Source organism: Penaeus vannamei, unplaced genomic scaffold (assembly GCF_042767895.1).
Source record: "Penaeus vannamei isolate JL-2024 unplaced genomic scaffold, ASM4276789v1 unanchor5213, whole genome shotgun sequence".
Lineage (NCBI taxonomy): Eukaryota > Metazoa > Arthropoda > Malacostraca > Decapoda > Penaeidae > Penaeus > Penaeus vannamei.
In genome coordinates this window covers 1-5,000 of record NW_027218192.1, presented here as the reverse complement: position 1 = coordinate 5,000, position 5,000 = coordinate 1, and the positions used below count along the sequence as shown (strand labels likewise).

The window sequence follows — 5,000 nt, the reverse complement described above, 5'->3', positions numbered from 1 at the left end:
CTCTCTGTCTGTGTGTATCTCTCTCTCTGTCTGTGTGTGTCTTTCTCTTTGTGTGTGTCTCTCTTTGTGTGTGTGTGTCTGTGTGTGTGTGTGTGTGTCTCTCTCTCTCTCTCTCACTATGTGTCTCCCTCTCTCTCTCTGTGTGTCTCTCTCTCTCTCTCTGTGTCTCTCTCTCTCTCTGTGTGTCTCTCTCTCTCTGTGTGTGTCTCTCTCTCTCTGTGTCTCTCTGTGTGTCTCTCTCTCTCTCTCTGTGTGTCTCTCTCTCTCTCTCTCTGTTGTCTCTCTCTCTCTGTCTGTGTCTCTCTCTCTCTGTGTCTCTCTCTGTCACTCTCTCTCTCTGTCTCTCTCTGTCTCTCTCTCTCTCTCTCTCTCTCTCTCTCTCTCTCTCTCTCTCTCTCTCTCTCTCTCTCTCTCTCTCTCTCTTATATATATCTTGTGAGTGACTTCATTTTTACTTATTTATTCATGTATACCCTTGCAAAGTCTTGAATAATTCAATTAATTTCATTTCTTAATTTTCTTCAGGGCCATGAGTTTTTCAACCCACAGAAGAAGAATTATATATTCCTTCAGGTCTTGTTATGATGACCTTGAAGCCAAGAGAAACCAGTTGATGTAAATCACATGGATGCTAAAAAAAGAACAGAAGGATACATAATGGAAGACAAAAGTAAAAAAAAAAAAAAATAATAATAAATCCTTTTTTCTTCCTTTGATGAATATTAAAAACCATATTTACAAAAAGATATGCAATAAGAGTTCTAGAAACTTATTCATACAAAAAAAAATCTGGTACTCTTGACAAAATAACAAAAAATTTACACATTTTTGATAACATTTTGAATATTTTCACAAAGGATATACTGTGTAGATAGAGAAATTATAGAGAACAATTAAGCCTTGTGTCATCCAGAAAATACAAAACATTGATCATATGGGAGTCAGTGTTAAAGAATTTTATTCAGTAACTTCATAAAGCTTTTGAATTTTCTGCTCCAGTTTTACAAACGTTACATTGGGGTAAATGTAGTCCTGCTTTTTGAAGGATGAACACTAATATATAAAGTTTTTTTTTACATGCACTTTGTCACTCGCATGGTATCCAAATAAGATATCTGTTTGCAGTTATTCCATGAGTCATTTCATTGTACCAGGTTGTATTATATATATAAAAAAAGTGTCAGTAATGCAGTTATTTTATTAAACTTTTAATGTGCATGTCTTGTGATGTCCCATATTTTAGCTTTTGTATTGGACTTCTTGAGTAGCCATTTTCCACTTTTAGAACACAAATGAGACTTTTATATTAAACATTTCATTTCATTTTTTTTTTTTTTTTTTTTATTCAAGTTGTCTTCAATAGCAATATATGCATTAAAGTACAGTTGTACATCTGCTGTTAGGCTTTGATGGTTGTCATGATTTCTTCTTATTTTTATTTTGGTAAAAATAAGTATGTTTTTCTTTCTATGTGGGAATTAACATGATTTTATTATTATCTCCCTAAAAGAAAACCACAAGTTTACAGTTCTTGATAAGACTTCTCAAGAGAGGTTTTTGTACAAATTAGACTGTTAAATAAAAGTCCGTATAAGATTTTCATGGTTTTACCATGTTAAAAGCCCAAAAATGTTCTTACTGCTGTAGGGTATCATTAAGGGATGTGGTTTCATCATCTTGACAAATAAATTCCGGATAACAATTTGCTCATACATGTTTTTACATGCATACAAGCCCTGTAGGCCCCCCAGTTTCCCATGCCCAAGGTTATGGTGGGACTTGGGAGGACGGGGCTGAGGCCCAATGTAGGAGATCACCCAGGCTTTGGGCCTCAGCCCTCCACCTCAACTAATTTTGCATGGTCTTTTCTTCTCTCCTATCTTTATTCCCTATCCTATATCTATTCCCCTTCCTCTGTCCACTTTCTTGGGTTTTGGGAGCTGTGCTGAAGAAATGAATGGCCTTCATGCTCCATTTGCTATTTCCCTCAGCAGCCTTTGATATCTAACTGCTCCATATTTGTATGTCCTAATTGTTAACTCATTTGAAACCTTTTTTGCCATAGATAGCTTAATCATGATTCTGTATGACCTGTTCTTACGTGGGGGCTTCATCCCCACAGCCTCACCCTATTGTTATATTTTGCATATGCCGCTAATGACCTTAGATGTTGATGTAGCCAAATTTTCAGTAAAAATAGATAAATGAATAAGCCCTTCAGGACCCTGACCTCAGATAGATGATATATCATAATATTAGTACACTTCAAAGGACTTATGATTGATTTGAATGTATGCTCAAATCCTTAATGAAGATTTGAGACCCTTAGCCACTACATAATGTACTCTATAAGGTTTCCACAATCTTTCCTCCTAAGGAAATGCCTAAGCCCACAACTGAAGCTGAATCCATTACAATATATATTCACAGTCATTTGTGTCTGTCCATTTTTTGTTTTCACAGATAATATCAATATCTGAGAGATATTCTTAATATATTTCAGAATTATCAAGTACTAAATGGCATTTTCAGGATATATACAGTTCTATTTACCACCCATTCCAATGAACATTACTAGTTTTCTCTCTTTGTCATTCTTTATACAAGTGAACCTTAATGTGATCTTTCATTCTATGTTTAGAAGTAATTGTTTGTGAATAGAGAGAAATTTTATTTAATGAATAGGGTGTGAACACCAATTTATTTTTAAAAAGATTCCTTGTACTTCGTAAACTTATGAGAAAGTATGCTTATTTTCTATTATATATGCATTTTAAATTGCAGACATAATTTAAATTATTGGAAAAAAATAGCAGAGTAAAATATTTTTTGGTTAAAACACATTAAATGCTCAGATGAAAGTGAAAATTTGATTTGATGACAAAAAACATTCCATTAAATAATTGTCACAACAGTGTAGTATAGGGAAGGATAGCTCATAACCCCCTCCCAGTCCTATGCCCTTTTCTGTCCATAGGGAGAGAAGGACTATAGGAGGAGACTGAGCCCTCACCTGAACTAATTTTTGCAGTTGTCTCTTTATTGCCCTTATTTTTCTTCTATTCTCCAACCCCTTCTACTATCCACTTCCTTAAGTGTGTGATAGTCATGTTGAAAATTATGAAAGGATCTTTTGTACCAGTCATGGATGGTTCTAGGGGAGCCATAGGCAGGTAGTATTCCCCTGTTTAGTTGTCTAGCCTTTTTGCCCCTCAAGGGGAACCTGAGGGTTGGACCATAACATACTCCAGACTTACCATGGCTAGTAACAAACATTTTGTACCCCTATTAGGACTTGACCAAGCTTGTTCCTACATCAAATAGGCCAACTGATTTAATTTCCCTGATTCCCAGACAACAGGGACCTCCTTTGACTCAATGCTCTACATCTCACCTCTAAACCAGTCCAAATCACCCATCCAGGTCATTACTCGACTTTCAGCAAACATTCCACATCTCCCAACATCCTCTACTTATCACCACCACTTTGCTTTCTTAATCTACTACATTAATCCTTCCTCCCTTATTATTACCTACTGCAATTAATGTCACCACCCTCTTTGATAAAAGGCCCCAACCATCAACTACCCCCACATCTACAAATCTTTTCAAGTACTCTGTTTAGCCCAGAAAAACAAGATAAATTTTTTATGATCCCCTTTTACAGCCCCCTACTCTGAAAACACTTTCCCTCTTCCAACAAAGCCTCCAAAAACAATTGAAGGTAAAATTTTCCTAATACTGTAGCTTACCCCAATTATTCCCGCCATGTCACAGTTACATCAGAAATCCAAGCTAAAGCATGTATCAACCTTGGAATGACTCACTCTGGTAAACCCATTCCACCCCAGCCACAGCCTCCACCCCTCCCTCATTTAGATACTTATTGCAGAAACTGTCTTCAGCTCCCTGATGAACTTCCCTGTTTACGACAAAGATTGGTCTACTTTGGAGACAACTGGCTACAACTTAGACTATGATGTATTATTAGTATATTGCTATGCCATTCCTCCTACAGGGGCTGCTGTAAGTCCCTACCACATATTGCCAAGATGTTTATATTGGCAGAGAATCCTCCTCTGCGTGACCATACTCAACTTCCGCCATCAACGTCAGAATTGTTGGCGTCTGAGAAGCATCTGCCAGAACACCAAATGTGCCCAACCTGATCATGATCGATCAAACTGCTTTGGCATCAAATGCACATGTGCCAGTTGTGGTAGTTTCCATAATATATTGTACAGGGGGCTGTCCTACTCCTACAAGTTTGAGTCTGAGGTGGCAATTCTCAGATTCAAACTTGGCCTCACTGAACATGAGGTCAGGCAGGAAGCCACATCTCTTACACCAAGATGACATACCTACACCTCATCCATCTTCTAATCTCTCTATTCTCCATTCCCTCAACACTCAAAGTAACTGCTGCCATCCATCCTAAGTTCCATATGTTCTTCCTACACCCCTTCCTCCCACTCCCTCCCAACACATCCCATTCCCCTCTACTTCATCTGCATCATCCTGATTTCCTTCCCAGTGATTACTTCCGTCTTCCTGCCTGGATACACATGTGACTGTTACAGCAACCCCTTTTCCCTGGATTCTCTCCTCCTGACATTTCTTCTGGAAGCTGATTGCCTTTAAACTCCTCTTATTGCAAGCCCCCTACCTAATCCTATTGACATCCTTGCAGAATCCCACTTTTTCCTTTCTTGAGAACCTTTGATCGAATCACCCTCTTGTTAATCCGTATCTTAGCACATTTTTCTCAACCTCTACTCTCACCCTCTGCTCCTTTCAATGTGCTGTACTATCCTGAATCTTCTATACGGAAGATTTTTGATGTTTAGCAAATGTAATCATTAGCTACCTGCATTTTTATCACTACTTTACAACTACACTCGTTTTCTAAAGTGCTGTATGATGTCTAGTATTTGTTATTTTGCTTTGTAGCTCATTAACCATTATTTCACAAAAAAAGTTCTCCCTAGTGTTGTCATTGG

At 37.7% G+C, this 5,000-nt stretch overlaps 1 non-coding gene across 1 annotated transcript in view; it reads left to right on the top strand.

Annotated features, from left to right (window-relative positions):
• Positions 1–1,187, top strand: part of LOC113804222 (ribonucleic acid export 1) — a 22,839-nt gene extending 21,652 nt beyond the window's left edge. The window contains exon 2 of the transcript XR_011398487.1: positions 526–1,187. This is a non-coding gene — a transcript (ribonucleic acid export 1). The remainder of the gene's footprint in view (positions 1–525) is intronic.
• The last annotated feature ends 3,813 nt before the right edge of the window (positions 1,188–5,000 follow it).